Source organism: Tachyglossus aculeatus, chromosome X4, assembly GCF_015852505.1.
Source record: "Tachyglossus aculeatus isolate mTacAcu1 chromosome X4, mTacAcu1.pri, whole genome shotgun sequence".
NCBI lineage: Eukaryota > Metazoa > Chordata > Mammalia > Monotremata > Tachyglossidae > Tachyglossus > Tachyglossus aculeatus.
This window is the reverse complement of record NC_052098.1, coordinates 18,321,818-18,348,368: the sequence shown is the minus strand read 5'-3', so window position 1 is coordinate 18,348,368 and position 26,551 is coordinate 18,321,818. Positions and strand designations below refer to the sequence as shown.

The 26,551-nt window shown below is 46.1% G+C and overlaps 1 protein-coding gene across 2 annotated transcripts in view; it reads right to left on the bottom strand.

The window, feature by feature from the left end:
• The window catches only part of JAK2 (Janus kinase 2), a 187,711-nt gene extending 180,384 nt beyond the window's left edge, over nt 1-7,327 (bottom strand). Inside the window, exons 1-2 of one of the 2 annotated variants that reach the window (XM_038769577.1) lie at nt 7,126-7,327; nt 6,634-6,730 (exon numbers count right to left, since the gene is read on the bottom strand). The gene's annotated coding sequence lies outside the window, so the exon portion shown is untranslated. The remainder of the gene's footprint in view (nt 1-6,633; nt 6,731-7,125) is intronic. The other variant, XM_038769575.1, reaches the window with a different exon arrangement.
• Between the last annotated feature and the right edge of the window lie 19,224 nt (nt 7,328-26,551).

Sequence of the window (26,551 nt, the reverse complement as noted above, 5' to 3'; positions counted from 1 at the left end):
GAGGAGTCGCTCACTCCTGACCCACAAACATTGTGAGGACCAAGAGGTCCTCTGGTCCATTTCTAGCTCCAAACGGTGGAGCCGGGAAAGACTTTCATCCCCATTACCCCCATGGAGTTGGTGCCTGTGGTTCTACCTCACTCCAACACACACCAGCACGATCCATGACTCTTCTTCCTTTCTCTTTCTTTCATCATTATTGTACCTGTTCATATCTACCATGATTATATGCTTGTTTGTATTCTCTCAACTATCTTCAAATTGAAAGACAGCCCTACTATTAGGATGTGGAGCCCTGTATGGTCCTAAATTTGGCATCTTAGCCCAAGCCCAGGGGATCCTGAAACTTGGGATTAATTAACCCATGACATAACCAGGGAATGGCCTCTTTTATCATGACAACAAATAAAAACCACCACAAAGGCTTCAAATAAATAAATTCTCACATCAGCTTGGCAGGAGAAGAAACTGCTGGCTTGGGAATGGGAACATTTTAACCACACCCTTCCACCCATTTCGTTCAGAAATAGCATGCAGGCAGTGAGCCCTGACAGCAACAGGAAAAGGAGCTGCACTTCCCCCTCTATCTCTTCCCTAAAAACCGTGACTCTCCAACCACCGTGGAGCTAGTGAGAACTGTCTTGCCCCGTAATGCACTGTGGCAAAGCCACCATCTTGAAAAGTACAAATTTTGTCACAGGCTTCCTCAATCAATGGTGGGTCTGAATTTTTAAATTCTAGGGGCTTGAGGCACTGTCCAAGCTCTGTCTGGTTTTTTTTTCCATTTTTACCTGTTTTTTTCCATTTTACCTGGTTGCTCAAGCATAGAACCCACAAGTTGACCATATCTACTCTAACTTGTTCCCTTAAGTGCCTTGCTAAAGAGTTATGGACCCCAAGGGGGGAGGGAGACAGAGAGAGAGAGAGAGAGAGAGAGAGAGAGAGAGAGAGAGAGAGAGAGAGAGAGAGTGTGTGTGTGTGTGTGTGCACACGTGCGCACGCATGTGCAGGTGTGTTTCTCTCTCTCTCTCTAGGCAGACAAAGTAGTAGTCTGGATCACCAGCTCCAAACCTTCAGACTGGCTGGCAGGCTACTAGGCGGCTCCCCAGGCTGTGATTGCCTACATAGTGAACGCTTATAAAAAGGACTCTAGTGCTGTAAACCAGAAAGAGAGAGGAAGAGAGGGACTTAAACCAGAAGGGGAATGACAAGAGATTGAGACTGAAGTCCAAGCCAGGGCTGGGAACAGAGGGAGAGAGGGGTCAAACAGACTGTGAGCCCCATGCAGGACAGGGACTGTGCCCAACCTTATTCACTGTAGTACAGTACCGTACTGTACTACACCGTGAAGCAGCATAGCCTAGTGGAAAGAGCACAGGCCTGGGAGTCAGAGGACCTGGGTTCTAATCCCTGTTCCACCCCTCACCTGTTGTGTGACCTTGGGCAAGTCACTTAACTTCTTTGTGCCTCAGTTCCCTCAATCGCAAAATGAAAATTCAATACCTGTTCTCCCTCCCACTTACACAGTGAGCCCCATATGGGACCTGTTTATCATGTATCTCTCTCAATACAGTGCTTGGCACATAGTAAGCATTTAAATACCACAATTATTACTATTATTATTCAAAGAGTAAAAGTATAGTTTATAAGCATTGATAACACTTTTTTTACTGCCAGGCCAGTCCAAAAGGTGTGAAAGAGGGACAAGGATGGAATACTTGCCAGATATTGGACGGACACCACCACCACCACCACCCCTGCCCAGAATTCCTTCTCCACTGGGATCCTGTATTGTTCTTCTTCCACCTGGGCTCCTAATCTTCGGTTCTAGGTCACCACTCTAGGGCCGTGAATTCCTAATGGTGTCGTTGAACACTCATGGTGGGAGGAAGACCAAAAAACAAAAAAAAAGTGGAAACACTAGTACTGGTGGAGGAAAAACAGGTGCAGGATCCTGCAGTAGCAGTAAAAATAGTGATGGCTGATCTGCATTCAAAGGCTAGTTGTGCCAGGGATTGCTGATCCCCTGCAGTTTGGCATTGTGAAAATGTAAAAGAAGGCCAAAAAATACACTCTTCAAGTTGGTGAAGGGGGTTAGCATCAGAAGAAACAATTCCAAAAGGCACCTAACAAGTAGAACCAAAAATTCCTGGGGAATCCCTGTCAGTTAACGCAGACATATAAAAGAAGATAAAATATGAATTTTGAAGCTTTTCAATAAAAATAGAAGCATTAAAGTATTTAAGCAATTCACATCACATACGAACTCTGAATTAGTTTTAGGAGGCATATTCAAATGTTGTATTTTTTTCCAATAAAGAGATTTAAAAGTTGCTTATTCTTTTTTGTTTTAATTTCTAGATGTCCCTACTCTTGAAGGATCTCCTTCAACAGTCACTACATTTTAAATAACGAAAGGCATTTTCATGTTGAGAAAATACCTCGTTCTCGCCTGTCCCACCATCGACCCCCGGCCCACGTCATCCCCCGGGCCTGGAATGCCCTCCCTCTGCCCATCCGCCAAGCTAGCTCTCTTCCTCCCTTTAAGGCCCTACTGAGAGCTCACCTCCTCCAGGAGGCCTTCCCAGACTGAGCCCCTTCCTTCCTCTCCCCCTCGTCCCCCTCTCCATCCCCCATCTTACCTCCTCCCTTCCCCACAGCACCTGTATATATGTTTGTACAAATTTATTACTCTATTTATTTATTTATTTTACTTGTACATATCTATTCTATTTATTTTATTTTGTTAGTATGTTTGGTTTTGTTCTCTGTCTCCCCCTTTTAGACTGTGAGCCCACTGTTGGGTAGGGACTCTCTCTATATGTTGCCAACTTGTACTTCCCAAGCGCTTAGTACAGTGCTCTGCACACAGTAAGCGCTCAATACGATTGATTGGTTGATTAATTATCAGGTTTTTATTAATTCCGGCAAAATTCGATTTAAATTTCAAAAATTTTTCCAAAATGTGGGTTTTATTTTACCTTTTGATTTTTATAATCCCCAGACAACATCGCATGCACGGCAAGTGTTACTTGGCGTTTGCTCAACATTGCAGCTATTTGCTGGCCTACAGAGCAATGGTAAAGCAACCTTGCTTAGTTTAGGTAGTGGACTCAAACATCAATCCAAAAGTCAACGTCCAAATCTTGGTTCTGAGGGGAGGGCATTATATTGAAACAAGAAGAATGAGAGGATTCACACAAGAGATAAGCAAAAAATGACTACAGGTGCAAGTGGCCCAAAGAAACCTGAGACTCTATAGAGTGGGGAGACAAAAAGCACCCAGGAAGAAATGAATTTTCTGATAAATTTAGAAGTGACCAAACCTTGCGGCTAATATATTCCAAAACATGTCACTTGTTGATGACATTGACGATATTGATGACTCATCATCTAAGTGCATTAAATTGACTTGAATTAACTGGCTCAATTAGGATGAATTAGTAAATCAACATATCCATTTGGCAGAAAAATCTGAAGAAAAACTTGAATTCCAAAGAATGTTTTCAGTTTTCATCCTAATTTTTCAAAGATGATAATCAATAGGATAGAAATTGTGACAAAATGGATAACATCCTAAAAATCCATATCTTGCATATCTTCGGAGAACTCTCCGAAGGGCCTTCCAGAACAATACAGTTTCAAAAGAAGTACTATGTTGCTCTCCGGCACTCCTCCATTGGTTCAGATGGAAATAGATAAAACATTAACTGGAGCAACTTTGTGGAACTCAACTATTCTATCCAGTGCTTTAAGAATCAAACAAGGCGGAATCTATTAATCTTTTGTGTATATAGTCTAAATATGCAAAGTGTGAATGTTCCCCTTAGCTTTACCTTATTTCATTAAGTTTTCATGAGCAAAGGAGTGTTCCTTTGACCATTTCTACCATTTAGAAGTTGTGGAATGAGCAATGGTTTTGTTGAATTCAAATTTGCTTTAAGGCTGATAGTTTGAGTTTTAATAGGAGTTAAAACTCTAAGAGTTTCAGAGTTTTAATAGGATATCCTCTGAAATTGGTAGAACCTCAAAAAAAATTAAAGAGCTCAAATCTCCCCTCTTTTGTGGGGCATGTAAATTCAGGTTCATCAAGTCATGTGGGACAGAGTTTTCACTGACTAGCAGCCAAGTCGACCTGCTTGTTTACAATAGCTCTGCCTCACGCAGTCCAGCAGGAGTGGACTTACAGTCTTCAAAGTTCAGGTATCTTGGTTTCACAGTGTAAGTGAGAATGCTAATACTCTAAAATACACTCTTCTCTGGCACTTCATGAGAGATTCATAAAAAATATTACAAAGGCTGGATTATGGACAACTAAATAAGGACACAGGTCAGGAGAAAAATTAAAGTTTTTAAATATGCACTGCCGTAATTTTAATTTTAACAAATCTAAGTTTTCAACGGCACTAATTCCGCTATTTCGTAAACACTCATATCACAGAATGGGAGCCTTGTAGATTCGATTTTTTTAAAAAGGTTTATCCTTGCCCATTATTTTTTCCAAGTTGGGCCACGAAACCTCCATCAACTTTCCCACATTGACCAGGGGAGCGCTGATGCACTTGATGGCTGTGAGAAATCAGCTGCTTGATGAAAGCTTAACAGCGCTAAAAGTCATTTTTCTTCCATTCTTATCAAAATTCTCTACCGCTCTTTATCTTGATTTCTCTTAGGGCCGGCCTAATTTCCTTCAGGACTTGGGCCTCTGATTCTGTGCTTAAAGGCAGGGCTGTACATTTCCCACGTCTAAATTTAGTTTACTGCTACTCTGTGAGTTTGGTGGACAATTTTTCTTTCCTTTCAAGGGTAAGTCACTGAACCTACGATAAATGTAAGAGTCGTATGTATTTAAATACCTCCTTCCATACTGCAATAGTAAACGGTGGCCTCCCATTTGCAGATTTGTTCCGGAGTAAATAAAAAGCAGTGGCCCAAACCCCAAGGGGGCAAAGAAAAAGGGCCCTTTGGGCGATGCCAAAACGAACAGATGCACAAACAAGGAGAATGAACGGCTCTCTGAAACCTTGATCGTTACCGGTTGCTGGGCTGCACCGGCTGGAGAGAGAGGACTCGGCTCCATTTCATTCCATCCACAACCAGTAAACCGATCGTACCCTCGGTGCCCTTTCGTTTTCCATCTGACTGCTTCCCCCCCCGCCCGCCCCCCATGATCTCATTTCCCTTTCAGGAACCGCCACTTGACAATCTTCAGATTTCTCCTGCGAGCAACCGTGTCCGGCCTATCCCCCGGGGTGGTTTATCGTTTGAAAAGCCCGACACCCGCAATCCCCCGAGGCCCGGGTCAAATAAGGGTTCAACCCCTCCAAGTGTCTTTTCCCTCTGATCTCTCCCGTGGAGGAGAACCGCTTGTTGGGGAGCCTATGACTTGGTGATTTCATCCGGCCTTCGCGGTCGACACAGACCACCCCACCGGGCAGCAACAGCTGATGGGGGGGGGGGGGGGGGGTGCTGGTGAAGGTGTGACAACTTCAAACGTGCCCGATCCCAATTTAGCCCCATGTGGGAAGCAGGCCAAAGCGATCTGGGGACGGGCAAGCCCGCTGTAGCAATGCTATCATCATCATCATCATCATCAATCGTATTTATTGAGCGCTTACTATGTGCACAGCACTGTACTAAGCGTTTGGGAAGTACAAATTGGCAACACATAGAGACAGTCCCTACCCAACAGTGGGCTCACAGTCTAAAAATGCTATGCACCTCTCCCATGCCCGGCGGAGTCGGATGCTCCAGAGGTGAGGTGAGGAGAGCAGGGGAGGGAGGCAACGGGAGAAAGATCGATTAGTCAACCCACAGAATCTGCGGCTTGCAACGTCAGAAAACTCGCCGGTCGCCAACTCGCCCGGGCAAACCCATTACGAAACCAAAAGTCACCGGCGTACTCCTTCCCCTCACTCCCCTCGCACCCCTCCCCCAGTTTCTTCTCTCTAGGGCCGAGAAAAATGAAAAAATAAAGGAGTCCACTGTCTCCCTGAAAGCAACTGATTTGGCGTCGGCCTCAGGCAGAAGAGAGTGCAACAGGATACAGTCCGCCAGACCGTGAGCTGAAGCGGCCAAAACGGTCAAGAAGAGTTTTCACTATAACCCAGTACCGGAAACAGCAGCAGCAGTAGCGGCTAACATGTTTGCAGAAGTGTATTTTCTTTTTCCTTCTTCTTCCAAGACATCCCGCTCTGTAATATCGGCGGCGGACCCATACAATCCCACGATTGGGGGGGCGGGGGGGGGGAGCGTTTACTTTTCTTTCCGAGCCAGTGATACTTGTAAAACCAGCGGCGGAAGAAAACCGCGAACGTTTCAAAGACGGTCCAACAGCAACAATGAAGGGCTAACCAAAACAAATCTCCTAGGCCAATGGCAAAAGTACAATATTGACATTTGCCGGGGAAGAGGCAACCCCGGAACCCCGGAGGGACTGCACATATATCAATCAATCGGTCGTGTTCATTGAACGGTACTGCCCAGTACCGTTAACTACCGCTAAGCGCTCGAGAGAGCACAAATCCCCCATCGGACCACGTCCGTACAACCCAAGGTTCGCGAACGCACACCCTGGACTTGTACAGTACTCGCTCTCGATTCCGAAACGACAGCGGAGGCTTCCATACATACCGTCTTGGGGAAAAGGCAAGGAGGGAGGAGGAAGGGCCTCTTCTGCTCAGGAGAAACGGATCACATCTCGGTCCCTCGCTCCGTCTGCTTCCGAAACCTAAACAAAGCGGCCCCACGGGAGAAAAAGCGAAACGGTCAAACGAGGGGAGGTGGAGGCTGTCCGTTTTCCAGATTTGCCCGGTTTTAAAGGAGGGCGAGTAGAGGCAGGGTCAAAGCGGGGCGGAACGCACAAGGATGTTTCGTCTCGAAAACGGTGCAGAAGTTAACTGTCACCGGAAGGAGAGCACGGGGGCAAGGTGCGAGGAGGGGAGAGGGCAAGAACCCCCCCTGTGCCCTGACCGCCTCCGGCTTCTTCCTCCCCAACCCGGCTCCCGGGAAAGCGGCTCTGCAACCTGCCAGGTGCGAGTGACAGGAGAGAGTATGTGCCGTACGACATCATGGGGTGGGGGGCAGGAAAAGGGGAGGGGAGGGGGGCGGCGGCCGGTTACTCACCCGCTGCCGCCTGCTAATCTAGCTCTTCGGCCCGCGGACTAAACGAGCCCGTCCCTCTGGGTCGGTCTGTCTGACTGCCCTTCTCTGCCACGGAGAGGGAGGGAGGGAGGTGGGTGGGGAGAGGAAGAGGTACGAACCCCTGGCCAAGCCTGCCGGGAGGCGGGGGGATCCCGGCGGGTTGCCCCTCCTCTCCCCACCTCCTTACGGGGGTGGGGCCTCCTGGCCGTCTGTCCGGCTATCTGTCTGGCCCTGCGGGTGGCTGGTTCACATCCTGGGGAGGTGGGAGAGAGGGTCGGTTTCCTCCGGAGGCACAAATGCCGTCCCCGCCCCCCGCCAAATCTCTTCTCCGCCCCTCCCCGGGGGTCGGACGGGGCCAGGGGTCTGAATCAGGAGGAGCCGACCCCCCCCCCCACCCACCCACCACCACCAAACCACAGTCCGATGACTGTCAGCGCCAACAGGACTAGCCGCCGTTTTCTCCTTATTCACTCTTCCTCGCTCCTTCCCTCCCCCAAGCAGGCTTCTTCGCCGCTCTCTAATCCCCACCAGTCCTACTCGGGCTAACTGGGCGTGGGGAAGAGAGGCCGGGATCCCGTCGCCACTTCTTTTCTTGCGGCTGCTACTCGGCACTCCAGACCCCAGCTGTCCCCCTTCCTACTCCTCGTCCGCTTCCTCCTTCGTCGCCCTCTGGAGGCGGCGGGGGGAGGGCGTGTGCGCGCGCCCGCGCCTCGCTCCCGGCGCGCGGGGCTGAAGCGGGTGGGGAAAACGAGGAAGGGGGCGGGAAGGCCGCGGGATTCCCGGTCGGAAGGGCTAGTGTCCAGCCCCGGGCCGGTTGGGAAGAGCAACTGGGAGCGGGAGGCGCGATCCCAGCACCGACCCGGAGAAACCTGACGTCCTCCCGCAGCCCGCCCGAGGAGGGGGTGGAAGAGCGGGCCAGGCCTTTGGCGCGCACACGTGTGCGGTATGCTCCTGCTGCCGGGCCACTGGACGGGAGGGGAAAGGAGTCACTAGCCGCGGGGGAGGGAACTCACGGCTTGCCACTTGGCCCCGGGGAGGGCCGCCCCGGTAGATCCTCTCCCTCCTTCCCCCTCATCATCATCAATCGTATTTATTGAGCGCTTACTGTGTGCAGAGCACTGTACTAAGCGCTTGGGAAGTACAAATTGGCAACATATAGAGACAGTCCCTACCCAACAGCGGGCTCACAGTCTAAAAGGGGGAGACGGACAACAAAACCAAACATAACGAGAAGAAACTCGTTTCTTCTCTCTTTTCTGTCCCCCTCTCCATCCCCCCATCTTACCTCCTTCCCTTCCCCACAGCACCTGTATATATGTTTGTACATATTTATTACTCTATTTATTTACTTTACTTGTACATATCTATTCTAGTTATTTTATTTTGTTAGTATGTTTGGTTTTGTTCTCTGTCTCCCCCTTTTAGACTGTGAGCCCACTGTTGGGTAGGGACTGTATATGTTGCCAATTTGTACTTCCCAAGCGCTTAGTACGGTGCTCTGCACATAGTAAGCGCTCAATAAATACGATTGATTGATTGATTGATTTTCTCCGACCCTTCTGCTTCCTCTTTCACATCCCCGGGCCTCCGTGCCGCTCTCCCCCCACCCCGCAGCTTGACAGTGGGAGGAGCGGCACCTTATCATCATCGATCGTATTTATTGAGCGCTTACTTTGTGCAGAGCACTGTACTGAGCGCTTGGGAAGTACAAATTGGCAACATATAGAGACAGTCCCTACCCAACAGTGGGCTCACCTTATGCCAGCGCCGTATAGGCTTGCACACATACCGGCCTCAGCCTCCCGCGGCAGGGAGCGCCTGCCACGCGTGAGCCCCAGTTGGTTTTGGGGCCGGGGGGGTCGCGCAAGTTGGGGGAAAAGTTCATCGCGGACACATGGCGATTGTCACTATTGCAACAGCTGGACGCCGTGCAGGGAAAGGGGCCGTTGAAAAAGTGTGGAGGAACGGTGGTTCTCAGACGGTATTTGGTTGAGGTCGCCACGACGTTTTTCCCTCGCACTTTCTCAATTTGAAAGTGCCTTGGCAAATAAAAACAATAAAGCTCATGACTTTGACTGTGAGCCCACTGTTGGGTAGGGCCTGTCTCTATATGTTGCCATATATATGTTGTCATATATGTTGTCTCTATATGTTGCCAATTTGTACTTCCCAAGCGCTTAGTACAGTGCTCTGCACATAGTAAGCACTCAATAAATACGACTGATGATTGATGATGACAAACGAAAGTATTGGGCGGTTCGGTAACAGAGACACAACCGTGACTGCATTTGCGAACCACTGCTTTGAGGGGAATTTATCCCGCTTCTTAAAATATAAATAAGATGATGCAGATTACCTTTCTTGCTCTCTAGATTCCCCCGCCCCCGTACACATACACACACACACACACACACATTTGCTCCTCCCGGATCCAACACACGTGCTTTTGTGTATAGGTTATACACAAGCGCTTAGTACGGTGCAAGCGCTTAGTACAGTGCTTTGCATCATCATCATCATCAATCGTATTTATTGAGCGCTTACTATGTGCAGAGCACTGTACTAAGCGCTTGGGAAGTACAAATTGGCAACATATAGAGACAGTCCCTACCCAACAGTGGGCTCACAGTCTAAAAGGGGAAGACAGAGAACAAAACCAAACATACTAACAAAATAAAATAAATAGAATAGATATGTACAAGTAAAATAGAGTAATAAATATGTACAAACATATATACATATATACAGGTGATGCGGAGAAGGGAAGGAGGTAAGAAGGGGGGGTGGAGGGGGGCGAGGGGGAGAGGAAGGTAGGGGCTCAGTCTGGGAAGGCCTCCTGGAGGAGGTGAGCTCTCAAGAGGGCCTAGTAAGCGCTCAATAAATACGATTGATGATGATGAGGTTATGCGGTATTTTATACTTGCTGCAGTTAACCATCCATACATTAAAATTTCCCCAATCTCAACCTCTTTCTTTGCATCAGATACTTTATGAAAATACCACGACAAGATGACAGGTTCCTCGAATTTGAACGGTTTCCCTCTTGTTCACTGACCAGGGAGCGCAAACGCTCACGTTCCTTGGAGAGGAAAAAGTTTGAAGGCGAGCCCTGTTCCTGACACTGTCCTCATATGGGGCCACAGCAAACAGACCACGATGGGAAATGAGGTGATGAGAGAGGAATACGGTTCCAGCATGTTCCACTCCCGACTAGGCTCTTCATAGGTAAAGACCGTTACCTATCGTAAATTTTGTACACCCCCCACCCAAGCACGCAGTACAGTGCTATGTACTCTGTGAGTGCTTAATCGATATTTGTTGATGATTGCTCACCAAATGCAAGTCATTTAACAGTATGAAATTGATTTCAAAGTAATAGAGAATAGTCAGAGTTCCCAGACTAAATAATTTACATTTCTGTTGTTGTGTTTAATCCTAATGGAGTCTTAAAAGCTAATTTATATACTGACTCCAATGTCTGATGGAATAAAAGAAAAATAGACTTGTTCTGATGGTGTTTAGAATTTTTAAAGAGCCAGTGAACAATTCCAAATCGTCATCTCTTTGAAATGGTTCGGTCCTTGGGCAAAACTTTCATAAACATTATGTATTTAAAATATTTTCAGTGTTTAATCGTTCAGAGGCACTTCAAGAACTGGAACACTGTTTTGAGTTTTCTAAACTCCTTAGGAAAAAGCAGCTCATTAATAAAGGTGAGGGTGTCACCGATTTGGTGTTGACCCAGACAGGCCAGGGAGAGTGGGTCTACAAAGGCTGGGAATGGTGGGAGTAGCCAAAGGGGAAGGGAGAACAGGTATTTGAATCCCCAGGTAAGGTCCTTGTGGGCCGGAAAAGTGTCTACTAACTGTTATATTGTACTCTCCCTGTAAAATCATCTGTACAGTGGGGAATAAATCCCACACCCTCCTACTTAGTCTATGAGTCCCATGTGAACCCGTTGTTGGGTAGGGCCCGTCTCTATATGTTGCCGATTTGTACTTTCCAAGTGCTTAGTACAGTGCTGTGCACGCAGTCAGTGCTCAATAAATACAGTTGAATGAATGAATGTGGGACAGACTGGGTCCAACCTGATTATCTTGTATCCACAGAGCTTAGAACGGTCCTAGATACGTAGTAAGTGCTTAAATACCAAAATTACCATAATTATTCAATTCATTCTCCCAAGCGCTAAATATAGAGCTCTACAGAGTTAAGCATTCAATAATGATTTTATAAATGCTCTGCAAACAGTAAACACTCAATCAGTGTCTTTGATTGAGTGATTGATAGATGAGGAAATGGAGGCACAGAGAAATTAGGTGACTGGGCCAAGGTCCTGCAACAAGCAAGTGGTGGAGCTAGAATTAGAACCCAGGTCTGCTGACTCCCTGTGCTCGTTCTGCTTCAATGAGTATGCTCCCATGGCTTCAGTTACCATCTCTATGCAGATGATTCCCAAGTCTACCTCTCCAGCCCCGAACTCTCTCCTTCCCTGCAATTTCACATTTCATCCTGCCAGCACCTCAAATTAAACATGTCCAAAACTGAATGCCGTATCTTCCCACCCAAACCCTGACCTCCCATCGTCTTTCCCATCACTGTACACAATACCACTATCCACCATATCTCATAAATCCATCATCTTGACATTGAGTTCTCATCTCTCTCCTTCCACCCACATATGCAACCTGTCCCCAAATCCTGTCAGTTTCACCTTCACAACGTTGCTAAAATCTGCCCTTTCCTTTCCATCCAAGCTACTACCATTCTGATCCAAGCACTTATCCTATCCCGCCTTGACTACTGCATCTGGCTCCTCGCTGACCTCCTGTCCTCCTGTCTCTTCCCCACTCCAATCCATACTTCACTCTGCTGCATAGATCATTTATTGACAAAGATGTTCAGTCCATGTCTCCCCTCAAGAACCTCCAATGGCTGCCCATCCACCTCCACATCAAACAGAAACTCCTCACCATTGGCTTTAAAGCGGTCAATCAACTCACTCCATCCTACGTCACCTCACTAATCTCCTACTCCAGCCCAGCCCACACACTCTACTCCTCTAGCACCAGTTTACTCACTGGGCCCCGATCTCATCTACCTCACTGCTGACCCCTTTCCCTCATCCTCCCTTTGGTCTGAAACTCCTTCCCCCTCCATATATTGCCAGACCACCATTCTGTCCACCCTCAAAGCATTACCAAGAGGCCCTCCCCGCTTAAGCCCTCTGTTCCCCAGCTGGCTTTCCCTTCTGAATCATCTATGCACTTGGATCTGTGACCTGGGGACATTTGATATTCGCTCCACAGCACTGTGAACCTGTCTTTATATATTATAAATTATTTATTCATATTAATGTCTGTCTCCCCCTCGAGACTGTAAGTTCGTAATGGGCAGGGAACCTGTCTGCTAATTCTGTTGTGTTGTATTCTCCCAAGCGCTTAGTACAGTGCTCTCCACATCGAAAGCGCTTCGTAAATACCATTCATTGATAGACCACACTGCTCTTCTCACTTGCAAAACACTCGCAGTCCTTGTCTGTTTCAAAGTGGAAGACAGTTAACATTTTTCCCTCCCCCCTTCCTCTGTCTCCACTTTTCCTTTCCCTCTGTAGCACTTCTGTACATATCTTTAAACTCTGTTACATCTCCCTTACCTGCGATTTATTTTAGTGTCTGTCTCCTCCGCTTGATTGTGAGTTCCCTGAAGGCAGGGATTGTGTCTGCTAACTATTGTGCTCTCCCAAGTGCTTAGTACAGTGCACTGCACAGAGTCAGTGCTCAGTAAATACTATTGATTGACATAGGTTTAGAACTACCAATAAAACAGAACTCCACTTGGACCGGTTTTTTCTTAGCCCTTTATAAAATAGATTTTTGAAGCAACATTGGGGTTTTGAAATCGGCTTCAGAATTAATGAAAAATTAACATCAAGTGGCACAGGATCACTGAAAAAGCAATATTGAAAGCTATCTCCTAGTGTGAAGTCTTTGTTTTATAGCTACATATAAGAATTGTCTGCTAGGGCTGAAAATGCCAGTCTTATGGTTTCCTATTTCTTGTGCTACCTTACTAAAGTAGCTTTAAAAACTTTTAAACTTCAGGCCTTTAACTACTCATTTAACCAACTAACAAAGGTACAGAGTCTAGGGCTAGAAAAATAATGAAATATTCCAAAACCATTCAAAATGTCACATGACTGTGCCACGTACTTTCATAAGGTTATAGTCAAATTCAAATAAGGTGAAAATCTGGCCTATAAACTCTACCCTGTTAGCTTGTGCTGCGAAGCCGTAGGCCTATAAATAAAATGAACCATTTATTTCAAAATACAGAAAAAGATTGTCTTAATTGAATTAAGAAGGTACATCTGACAGAATTTGAAAAGAGCTGTCGTGTTTTTCTGAATGTATTGTGTGGGTCCAAAAAATACATTATTTAACTTTTCTTTAAAGATATTTTTACTTCAAAATGACATTTCTCTCAGGCTTATTTTTTTTTTGGTAGCTCAAAAGTTTCATCTAGACCTAGATCAAAGTTTTAAATGTTTGCTATGTGGTCAACTAAATAAGAAGCTGAAATTGAGGATTGTCCGTATTTATTTGATCTATAGCAGTTGATCAAACCCTGTGCCATTTGAACAATACAAAGCTAAAACCATTTTAAATTAACGTTGAAATACATAAAAAACAGCATATTAGTGCACATTTTAAAAAGTAAACCCAAATAGGTGGATTTAGTAAAAGTTTCTCCTATAAAGTGAACGGTGCTGGAGCTCTGTATCACCATACATGTGAATGTGTTTGAGTAACCTTTGCATGAACAATAGAATAGATGTTTCACAATCTAGCATAGTACCATCTATTCATTCTTGAGAGAGTTCAGAATTTGACCTAGATTTGAAGTAGATATTAAGACTTTGCATTTTCCCTCAACAGATTTTCTTCTTTATCTCTTAATAAGAGATAAGTGTTTCCAGTAACACTTCGTAATGTAAAACTGCAAGACCTTAGAAACTTTAGCCCATTACAGATTTTAGTGATTAGCATTTATTTTCTGAATACTCCATCACTCTCACTAAAGGTATTATTAACATCGATACTGTTGCCCAGGGTGAATATGCTGCATTTATATTTGACTGGGAAAGCACACTATTCTAAAAGTTTTGTGGTTTCTGTTCATTTAGCCAGAAAATTTTTACCTCATTCATCATTTTGTGCTTGAGCTATAGCCAGTGCTGTTTGTTGGGTAGGGCCAACAATGGTAACTGCCCCAGGTCTCACTACTAATAATAATCATGATAATAATAATTATTGTATTTGTTAAGCACATACTGTGTGCCAGGCACTGTGCTAAGCGCTGGGGTAGATACAAACAAATTGGGTTGGATACAGTCCCTGTCCCAAAAGGGACTCACAGTCTTAATCCCCATTTTACAGATGAGGTCACTGAGGCCCAGAGAAGTGAAGTGACTTGCCCAAGGTCACACGGCAGACAAGTGGCAGAGTTGGGATTAGAACCCAGTTCTTTCTGACTCCCAGGCCCATGCTGAGGTTCCTCCCAGCAAGTAGGGCTCCGAGCAGCAGCCACCTCACAGGGGGAAAGTGGGTAGTTAGCTGAGACCAGCAAGAGTGAAGGAAGAACCTTTGACTTGAGTGGTACTGCTCCTGCATGTAATAATAATAATAATAATGGTATTTGTTAAGTACTTACTATGTGCCAAGCACTGTTCTAAGAGCTGGGGTAGATACAAGGCAATCAGGTTGTCCCACATAGGGCTCACAGTCTCAATTCCCATTTACCAGATGAGGTAACTGAGGCCTAGAGAAGTGAAGTGTCTTGCCCAAGGTCACACAGCAGACAAGTGGTCGAGCCGGGATCAGAACCCACATCCTCTGACTCCCAAGCCCGTGCTCTTTCTGCTAAGCCATGCTGCTTCTCTATAGCCATGCTCCTTCTCTATGTAGAAGGGCCTGGGAGAGGTGGCAGTGGCAGATTGCTTCTTGAAGTACCATCTTCTGGGAGCCCCTTCACTTCCACTGCACTGCAGAGCTTACGAACAATTGGCAAGTACATCCAGTTTTCTCCTAACACAGGGGATGTGTTCATGTAGAAGCCCATGTTAAGGAAAGCTTGCTTCTTCTTATTATTATTATTAAGCACTTACTGTGTGCCAAGAACTGTAGTGGATACAAAAATCATCCAGTCGGACACAGTCCCTGCCAGTCGAGGAGGTGGTGGGAGCAGCTATCTTATCCCCGTTTTACAGATGCAGAAACTAAGGCACAGAGAAATGGTTGGCCCAAGGTCACACGGAAGACCAGTGGCAGAGCTGGAATTAGGACCCAAGTCTCATGATTCCCAGCCCCTTGGTCTTTCCAGTGGCCTACATTGCCTCCCTTTTAATTCCCCATGTCTGATACTGAACACAAGCTCACAGTTGTTTCTTCCAACGTTGTACTTTGCTGAATCCAGACAAGCATGCGTTGTGGGAAGAATGTTCCCTAATTCTGCCAGCACATTCTATCCAAAATGCAGGGCGAAAACACACGTTCTACCATAATGGAATGGAGTTCTGTCCTATAAACCTCACCACTCCCCGCCCCCAGATTGATGGCTCCACATTGGCTAATATGCCCCAAGCCCACACAGCCCTGGCAATAATACATGAATTATCAACATTAAAATAAATTTTAAAACCACAGAATGGAAAAACACTGAAGCAGCAAACATTTTCTGTGTGACAGGATTGGCAGTCAAATCCCTGGTCAAGGAGTTGGGATATGGATTTGAGGGAAAGAGAAGAAAACCTCTCCAAAGGCTTTCACTGCAGGTGCTGGGCCAGGATCCCAGAATCCCAGGACATGGTTTCAATCTGCTTTATTCTTAATAGAACTATTTTGTATTTATGTCAAAATTTCAATTTTAGGCATTTAACAAACTTTAGAGCCAGTAATTTCAGCAGTGGTCCAGGGAGGTAGGTGGATGACAGGTGTTTATCCCCATTTTACAGATTAGATCATTTCAGAACAGAAAGATTAGAGACATTGAGGTGAAATTGCTAGTTTTAAGACCCGGGCTCCTGACTTCCAGCTGGTGTTCCTTCCACTAATCTGCAGTAGCTCCATAAAATGTCTCATGTAAAACAATGCTAATTAATGGTATTTCATTTAAACCTTAACTAAATATTCCTCATGTAGAGAAAGGTGTTAATCCCCTGCTTTACAGACTGAAAAGAAGCATGGCCTAGTGGATAGAGCATTAGCCTGGGAGCCAGAAGGACCTGGGTTTGAATGCCGGTTCCACCACTTGTCTCCTGTGTGACCTTGGGCAAATCATTTCACTTCTCTGGGCCTCAGTCACCTCACCGGTAAAATGGGGGTTAGGACTGTGAGCCCCTTGTGGGACATGGACTATTTCCAACTTGATTTGCTTATATCTACTCCAATGCTTAGTACAGTGTCTGGTATTCATTCATTCAATCATATTTATTGAGCGCTTACTGTGTGCAGAGCGCTGTACTAAGTGCTTGGGAAGTACAAGTTATCAACATATACAGACGGTCCCTACCCAACAACGAGCTCACAGACTAGAAGGGGGAGACAGACAACAAAACAAAACATTAACAAAATAAAATAAATAGAATAGTAAATATGTACAAGTAAAATAAATAGAGTAATAAATCTGTACAAACATATATACAGGTGCTGTGGGGAGGGGAAGGAGGTAGGGCGGGGGGGATGGGGAGGGGAGAGGAAGGAGGGGGCTCAGTCTGGGAAGGCATCCTGGAGGAGGTGAGCTCTCAGTAGGGCTTTGAAGGGAGGAAGAGAGCTAGCTTGGCGGATGTGCGGAGGGACGGCATTCTGGGCCAGGGGGAGGACGTGGGCCGGGGGTCGACGGCGGGACAGGAGAGAACAAGGCACAGTGAGGAGGTTAGTGGCAGAGGAGCGGAGGGTGCGGGCTGGGCTGTAGAAGGAAAGAAGGGAGGTGAGGTAGGAGGGGGTGAGATGATGGAGAGCCTTGAAGCCGAGTGTGAGGAGTTTTTGCCTGATGCATAGGTTGACTGGTAGCCACTGGAGATTTTTGAGGAGAGGAGTAACATGCCCAGAGCGTTTCTGCACAAAGACGATCCGGGCAGCAGCGTGAAGTATAGACTGAAGTGGGGAGAGACAGGAGGATGGGAGCTCAGAGAGGAGGCTGATGCAGTAATCCAGTCGGGTTAGGATGAGAGATTGAACCAGCAAGGTAGCGTTTTGGATGGAGAGGAAAGGGCAGATCTTGGCGATGTTGCGGAGGTGAGACCGGCAGTTTTTGGTGACGGATTGGATGTGAGGGGTGAATGAGAGAGCGGAGTCGAGGATGACACCAAGGTTGCAGGCTTGTGAGACGGGAAGGATGGTAGTGCATCAACAGTGATGGGAAAGTCAGGGAGAGGGCAGGGTTTGGGAGGGAAGATCAGGAGTTCAGTCTTGGACATATTGTCTGGTACATAGTGAGCACTTAACAAATACCATAAAAAAACAGTTTTGGTAACTGTATATTGGTGAAAACACGTTTTCCTCTAGATCTAGATAGTAAATTGTATTTACTGAGCCCTTACTGTGTGCAGAGCACTGTACTTGGCACTTGGGGGAATACAATATAACAGTATAGCAGACACATTCCCTGCCCACACCGAGCTTGCAGTCTAGAAGGAGAGGCAGATGTTAAATAAATAAATGAATCACAGATCCATTTATAAGTGCTGTGAGGCTGGGAGAGGGATGAATAATGGGAGCAAGTTATGGTGATGCAGAAGGGAGTGGCAGAAAAAGAAAAAGAGGACCTAGTTGGGGAAGGCCTCTTGGAAGAGATGTGAAAGGGGGGAGAGTAGTTGTCTGTCGGATATGAAGAGGGAGGGCATTCCAGGCCGGAGACAGGACGTGAGTGAGAGGTCAGTGGTGAGGTAGACAAGATCGAGGTACAGTGAGTAGGTTGGCATTAGAAGAGGTAAGTATGCAGGCTAGGTTATAGTAGAAGAGTAGCGAGGTGAGGTATGATACGAAGTTTCTGTTTGATGCGGAGGTGGATGGGCAACTCCTGTAAGTTCTTGAGGAGTGGGGAAACATAGAACATTTTTATAGAAAAATGATCTGGGCTGCAAACTAAAGTTTGGACTGGAGTGGGGAGAGACGGGAGGCAGGGAGTTCAGCGAGGAGGCTGATACAGTAATCAAGGCAAGATAGGAAAAATGCTTGGATTAATGTGGTAGCAGTTTGGATGAAGAGGAAAGGATGGAGTTCAGTGATGTGGAGGTTGAACTGACAGAATTTAATGGTAGATTGAATATGTGGGTTGAATGAAAGAGAGGAATCAGGCATATTGCCAAAGTTACGGGCTTGTGAGACAGGAAGATTGGTGGTGTTGTCTACAATGATGGGAAAGTCAGGGGAAGGACAGGGTTTGGGTGGGAAGATAAGGAGTTCTGTTTTTGACATGCTAAGTTAGAATTGACAGCAGGACACCCAAATAGAGACATCTAGAAGGCAGGAGAGTATCCAGCGCTTAGAACAGTGTTTTGCACATAGTAAGCGCTTAACAAATGCCATCGTCATTATTATTATTATTGTTATTATTATTATTATATGCGAGACTGCAGAAAGGGAGAGATCAGGGCTGGAGATGTAGATTTGGGAATCACCATCATTACAGTGATAGTTGAATCCGTGGGACCAAATGAGTTCTCCAAGGGAGTTGGTGTAGATGGAGAATAGAAGGGGACCCAGAACTGAGCCTTGAGGGACACCCACAGTTAGGGGGTGGGAGGCAGAGGAGGAACCCATGAAAGAAACTGAGAATGAGCTGCCAGAGAGATAGGAGGAGAACCAAGGAGAGGACAGTGTCAGCGAAACCGAGACTGGGTAATGTTTCCAGGAGAAGGGCGTAATAACCTTTGAGAGGGCAGTTTCTGTGGAGTGAAGGGAAGCCAGATTGGTGGGGGTCAAGGAGAGAATTGGAGGAGATGAACTTGAGACAGCGGGTGTAGACAACTCGCTCAAGGATTTTGGAGAGGAATGGTAGGCGGGAGATGGGGCAATAATGGAGGGAGCCGTGGAGTCAAGGGAGGGATTTTTTAGGATGCGGAGACATGGACATATTTGAAAGCAGAGGAGAAGAAGCCATCAGAGAGCAAACAGTTGAAACTGGTGGTTAGGGAGGGACGAAGGGATGGGGCAAGTGTTTTGTTAAGGTGTGAAGGGATGAGGTCAGTTGCGTAGATGGAGCAGGTGGATTTTGAGAGAAAGGAGATCTCCTTTTGAAATACTCCTGGGAAAGATGGAAGAGTTGAAGGAGGAGCAGGAGGAGGGAAGGACTGGGGAGAGGCAAGGGAGATTTTAGGGAGGTCACACCCGACAATTTCAATTTTCTCAATAAAGTAGGTGGCTAGGTCGTTAGGGGCAAGAGATGGGGGAAGCGGGGGGCAAGGAGGCTGAGGAGGGAGTTAAACAACTGAAACAACTGGTGAGGGCAATGGGCATGCGTGTCAATGAGGATGGAGAAATAATTTTGCCGGGCAGAGGAGAGGGCAGAGTGGAGAGGGCAGAGTTAAAGCACATAAGGATAAACTTCAAGTGGATGAGGTAGGCCTGCTATCTAGATTTTCTCCAGCAGCGCTCTGTGCCTTGTGCTCAAGAGTTAAGGAAGCAGACTGTGGAGGCGATCCAGGGCTATGGGTTAGTGGTAGGAGATCAACGAAGGGATAGGGGAGCGAGTGAGACTGTAAGCTCGTCATCGTCAGGGAACGTGTCTGCTAATTCTGCTGTATCGTACTCTCCCAAACAGTACATTGCTCTGTACACGATAAGCTCTCAATACATACCATTGATTGGTTGATAGAAAAATAAAATTAAAAAGTTATATTCACCAGTTGGCAAAGGGAAAAAAGTCTACTTGGGAGCAACAAAAGCTATATTTTTCAGGAGTTTTATCTATTTTGACAATAGTGAATTCAGTAGAACCATGATGTAAATGATTGGTGTTTTTCCCCAACTTAATTATTTCCCTGGATAATTATTCTAAAAAATTTTAGCAAGTATTTTCAAATGTTGAAGTTGAGGCCAGACCAGCAACCTTACTTATCAAAAAGCACTCTTAATTCTGAGGATCACTGTGCAGAATAATAAAGGCAACAATTTCCATATCCAGGTACACACTGCACACAGCTGTGATGGCAACGTTCCAAGAAAAGCATTCCTGCCCTTCAAACACAATGAGATCTCTTAGAAGAGTATTTCTCTACAGTTTATTTTTCTTTTTTTTTCTCCCAGGGACATCACATTCCCCTGAAATTTCAATTTAATTAAAGTTTGTTTCCTTTCCTTTCTCCTCCCATTTGTTCCTGACCCAGCTGCTCTAAATAATATTCAGTAACAATGAATGGTTCAGTAGCAGCCCAGAAACCCATTGCTAAATAGGGTATGAATTTGGGGAATAATTTCCCAGAGTGCTATAATTACCAATCATGCAATATAAAACCCTTGCCTCAACCTATACAGTTACTCTGCATCCTAATGGAATCGGCAAATTGCCGAGCTGGATGTACTCAGTAATGACATTTCTTATGTTCTTACAATAATTGAAAATACACATACGGCCTCTTTGGCCTACCAATATTCGTGTCAGCTGCATCATCATTGTGGTACTGGAAAAATGTGGGAAGGGCTAATGATAGGGTTTTGTTGGGTTTTTTGTAATCTGCATTAACAGGTTAGGTCATAAGGAAACACGGCTAGGGGCGTTGCATACTGGAATTGACAAACACCAGATGTACCTGTCAGAGCCTTACACTGGCCCACAGAGTATCAGCCTGCCTCTGGTGCCAGAGTCAATTCGACTGAGAAGCCGCATGGTTAGTGGCTGGAGCACAGGTCTGGGAATCAGAGGGACCTAGGTTCTAATCCTGACTCCACCACTTGTCTTGCCGTGTGACCTTGGGCAAGTCACTTGGCTTCTCTGTGCCTCAGTTACCTCATCTGTAAAAATGGGGCTGAAGACTGTGAGCCCCAGGTGGGGTGTGGATTGTATCCAACCTGATTATCCTGTACCTACCTCAGCGCTTAGCACAGTGCCTGGCACATCGTAAGCACATAACAAATACCATTAAAAAAACCCAAAGACAGGATTGACGCCTCTGACCATTTCTTCTAGGGATCGGATCTCTTTGCCTAGCCCAGGGGCCACAAACAGGGCTTCCCAGCTGCTGGAGAACAGCACAGCTTCAGTCTTGAACCCTCCCTTGTGTACGCCTGCCATCAACTTTCATCTGGCGACCGTTGGGCCAGCGAGTGGGAAAGACAGAGGACAGGTGAAATCTGATAGTGGAGATTTCTCACTACACTCACCTACAGCTCAGTTTTGCCACCCACTTATCTGATTGGCTGGGGAGAACACCACTTACTAGGCGAATCGCTCCTTCGGTGTTTGCAAATCTTCAATCTCCACCCTCTTACTTTCTCAGTAATCACCCTTCACCAGCTCCTCTTGGTCCAGCTTTTTCCCTTCCCGTTCTTGTCCCCCACCCTTCTCCCGGCCCTTCCCACCCCATTCCTCCAGTCTATTCCTGGCCCACATTCCTGACCCACCGTGTTCTCTCCATATCTTCCCCACTCCCCCCAGCCCAACCACAACCACCACTGAGGCCAACCCAGAGGTGGGGAAAAAAAAGTATGCTTGTGAAAGTGTGTGTGTGTGTGTGTGTGTTTTGGAGGATGTCTGTAACTGTGCCTTTGAGAATATGGGCACCGCTGAAAATGACTTTGAAAGAGACTGTGTGTATGAGCGTGCATTCGTGATTTAAGTGTGGGTGTGGGAGAGTAGATCTGTTTTTAAATGTCTGTGTTTAGCAATGTGCACCGAGAGAGACTGTGTCACTGGGTGTGAGGGGGTGCATTTTTTTGTCATAGGTGGACCACATTTACTTGCACCCACTTACAGTAACTCACATGGTTGTAGGCAGAGAACATGTCTACCAACTCTGTTGTATTGGACCCTCCCAATTGTTTTGCACACAGTAAACGCTCAATAAATACCATTGATCGATGAGCGTGCGCACACACACACACAAAGGGAAAAATAAAGTAGGTGAAATACAGTAAACTGACGGTTAGAAAAATAACCCCATGTATTAGTCTTTCTTGTTCTGAGGAACCTGGGAAAGAGTTTTAAAAAGCATTCAGTTAACATCACTGGGCTTGATCTTTTCTTAATTGTGAGGGCTTTTCTGGTTTTGTTTTATTTTTACTGGGAAAGCTTCTTTTCTAGGGATAGGTAAAAACTAAAGTTGCAAACCACAGAGCCTCCTTTCTTGAGTCACTTCTTTTTTTAAGTAAACTTAAAAGAATCTTGCAATTGATTTCATCTCAGGCCTACCCATTCAAACTCCTGAAAACATATGGTTTTGGATAAAACTGTTAACAAATTAATAGCTTTTAATGTATGATACCATATATAAATTGTAAATACATTCCTTCTTTAGCCAACTAAGATCACTTCCATGACCAGAAAATCACCTACTGTTAAAGCTAATAGTAGGTTTTATTACTTGCAAAAATAGTCTACATGACATGAGTGATTCCTTTAATCAGCATAAATAATTAAAACAAACTTGTACTAATCGAAGTAATGAATAGATGTATTTTACAGTGTGCAGATGCAAAGCACTTATCTGAATACATATCACCAAAGAATTTGGCAATTTCTTGTCATAGTGCAAATTAGTGAGATTTATTTATGTAAGAGTCCATTCTTCTGTGTAGCAGTACCCCTCTGGTTATAAGATTGTGTTATCTTTCTCTGGCCTTTGAGATTAACAGGTGACAGACATGCCTTTGCAAACTGGGCCCAATTTTTGGTTTTCTGTTGCAAATGAATCCTTTCCCTAAAAGTCCATGTGATTGTTTTGCATGGACAAAGTTCCCAGGCCTTGCTAACTTAAAAAGTAAGAGGTCAGGATTCAAGGGTTTTTTGTTGGTTTTTTTTTCTCTATTTGTTACATGCTTACTATGTGCCAGGCACTGTACTAAATGCTGGGGTAGATACAAGTTGATCGGATTGGACACAGACTCTGTCCCAAATAGGGCTCTCAGTCTTAATCCCCACTTTACAGATGAGGAACTGGAGGCACAGAGAAGGTAAGTGACTTGTCCAAGGTCACACAGCAGATGAGCTCCAGACCTGTGTTCTGTCTACCAGGCCACGCTCCTTCTAAGGTTCACCCCCAGGTGCCTCTATACTACCATCCTAACGTCCAAGGTAGGTGGTTAGTTTTATTTTTAAAGCTCGAAAACCATTGTGGTGCTTCCTCTAGGTGAAGCACAGATACAGAAAGAGAGAGACAAAAATTGCAGGGAAAGCCAGAGAGAGAAAATCAGAACGAGGGACATATATAGGGCTGGGGGAAGGCATACACACACAAAATAGGAGGTAGAGGCCTCGAGATGGGGAGCACAAAGATAAGAGGGAAAGACAGCAACATGGAGGGGAGAGGGAAGCAGAGTCACGGAGGGGAAAGGGAATAGAGAGCAATGGAGGGAAAATGAGGCAGGCATGGAGATAGAGAGAGAAGACAGACAAGAAAACATGGAGACTTACCTCTGCTTCTCTGCTCAGCCACCACCACAGCCTTCAGACATGGCTGCTGTGGCCAAAAGTGGGAAGTAGGTTGGCCTAGAGAAGCAGCATGGCATAATGGGTAGAGCACAGGCCTTGGGAGTCAGAGGTCGTGAGTTCTAATCCCATCTCTGCCACTTGTCTGCTGTGTGACGATGGGCAAGTCACTTCATTTCTCTGTGCTTAAGTTACCTCATCTGTAAAATGGGGATTGACATCCTCCCTCCTCAGATCTAACAGGCAGTTACTTTCCCTTCCTTCAAAGCCTTATTGAAAGCACATCTCCTCCAAGAGACCTTCCCTGACTAAGCCCTCTTTTCCTTTTCTTCAGCTCCCTTTTGCATCTCCCTGGCTTGATCCTTTTATTCATCATCATCATCAATCATATTTATTGAGCGCTTACTGTGTGCAGAGCACTGTACTAAGCGCTTGGGAAGTACAAATTGGCAACATATAGAGACAGTCCCTACCCAACAGTGGGCTCACAGTCTAAAAGGGGGAGACAAAACCAAACATACTAACAAAATAAAATAAATAGAATAGATGTGTACAAGTAAAATAAATAAATAAATAAATAAATAGAGTAATAAATATGTACAAACATATATACATATATACAGGTGCTGTGGGGAAGGGAAGGAGGTAAGATGGGATGGAGAGGGGGACGAGGGGGAGAGGAAGGAAGGGGCTCAGTCTGGGAAGGCCTCCTGGAGGAGGTGAGCTCTCAGTAGGGCCTTGAAGGGAGGAAGAGAGCTAGCTTGGCGGATGGGCAGAGGGAGGGCATTCCAGGCCCGGGGGATGATGTGGGCCGGGGGTCGATGGCGGGACAGGCGAGAACGAGGTACGATGAGGAGATTAGCAGCAGAGGAGCGGAGGGTGCGGGGTGGGCTGTAGAAGGAGAGAAGGGAGGTGAGGTAGGAGGGGGCGAGGTGATGGACGGCCTTGAAGCCCAGGGTGAGGAGTTTCTGCCTGATGCACAGATTGATTGGTAGCCACTGGAGATTTTTGAGGAGGGGAGTAATATGCCCAGAGCGGTTCTGGACAAAGATAATCCGGGCAGCAGCATGAAGTATGGATTGAAGTGGGGAGAGACACGAGGATGGGAGATCAGAGAGAAGGCTGATGCAGTAGTCCAGACGGGATAGGATGAGAGCTTGAATGAGCAGGGTAGCGGTATGGATGCAGAGGAAAGGGTGGATCTTGGCAATGTTGCGGAGCTGAGACTGGCAGGTTTTGGTGACGGCTTGGATGTGACGGCTTTTATTCATCCCCCTCCCAACCTCACAGCACTTATGTACATATCCATAACTTATTTAGTTATATTAATGTCTGTTGCCCCCACCCCACAAACCAGATTTTAAGCTCATTGTGGGCAGGAAATGTATGTTTATTGTTGTACTTCCCAAGTGCTTAGTACAGTACTCTGCACACAGTAAGCGCTCAAAAAATATGAATGAATGAATGAATGAATGAATGAATGAATGAACCCATCCTCACCTACTTTTACCCTGCCCTCTCCTCCACCTAGCAACAGTACTTCTCCATCCTTGTTGATTCCTGTGCCCATCGCTCGTGCCAGCTAAAACCCCTTGCTCTCCTATCTCCCTCTGGAGTGAGCCGGGAATATGTCTGCCAACTCTTTTGTATTGTAGTCTCCCAAGTGCACACAGTAATCATTCGATAAATACCATTGGTGACTATTTTTTGCCTCTAACAAACTGGCCGTTTACTTCATTGATAAAATGAAATCCATTAGCCATGGTCTCCCTAAAATCTCCCCCCCTCCTCTACAGTCCCTTCCTCCTTCAGTTCCCTCTTCAACTCTCCCATCCTTCCCAGCAGTATCTCCAGAGATCCCCCACCTTCTCTCAACTTCAGCTCCCTCGGCCTGCCCCTCCAACCCCATCCCTTGGCATCTTATTAAAACTTTGCCCCCTCTCTTCTTCCTTTTTCATTCATTCATTCAATCGTATTAATTGAGCACTTACTGTGTGTAGAGCACTGTATTAAGCACTTGGGAAGTATAAGTTGGCAACATATAGAGACGGTCCCTACCCAACAACGGGCTCACAGTCTTTTAACTGTCTATCTTCCAATGGGTCCTTCCCCACTGCTTTCAAACACCCCCTGTATCCCCTACCCTTAAAAAAAACCCTCTTCCTTGACCCCATGACTTCCTCTAGTTATCACCCATCTCCCTCGTACCGTTCCTCACCAAACTATTGAGTTGTTTACAACAGCTGCCTCCACTTCCTCTCCTTCGATTCTCTCCTTGACCTCCGGCAGTCTGCCTTCTGCCCCTTTCTACTTCATGGAAACTGCTCTCACTAAGGTCACCAGTGACCTTCGTTTTGCCAAATTCAATGGCCTCTTTTCCATCCTTATCCTCCTCGATGACTCAGCTGCCTTTGATACTGTCGACTACCTCCTTCTCCTGGAAACTTTATCCAACCTCGACTTCAATGACACTGTCCTCTCCTGGTTCTCTTAACTCTCTGGCTGCTCATTCTCAGTTTCCTTCACGGGCTCTTCCTCCGCCACCCACTCCCTTGGAGAACTCATTCGCTCCCACGGCTTCAACTCCTATCTCTATGCAGACAATTCTCAAATCTACCTCTCCAGCCCCAACCTCTCTTCTCTGCCATCTCACATTTCCTCCTGCCTTCAGGACATCTCGGCTTGGATTCATTCCATCGAATTTATTGAGCGCTTTCTGTGTGCTGAGCACTGTACTAAGTGCTTGGAAAGTACAGATCGGTAA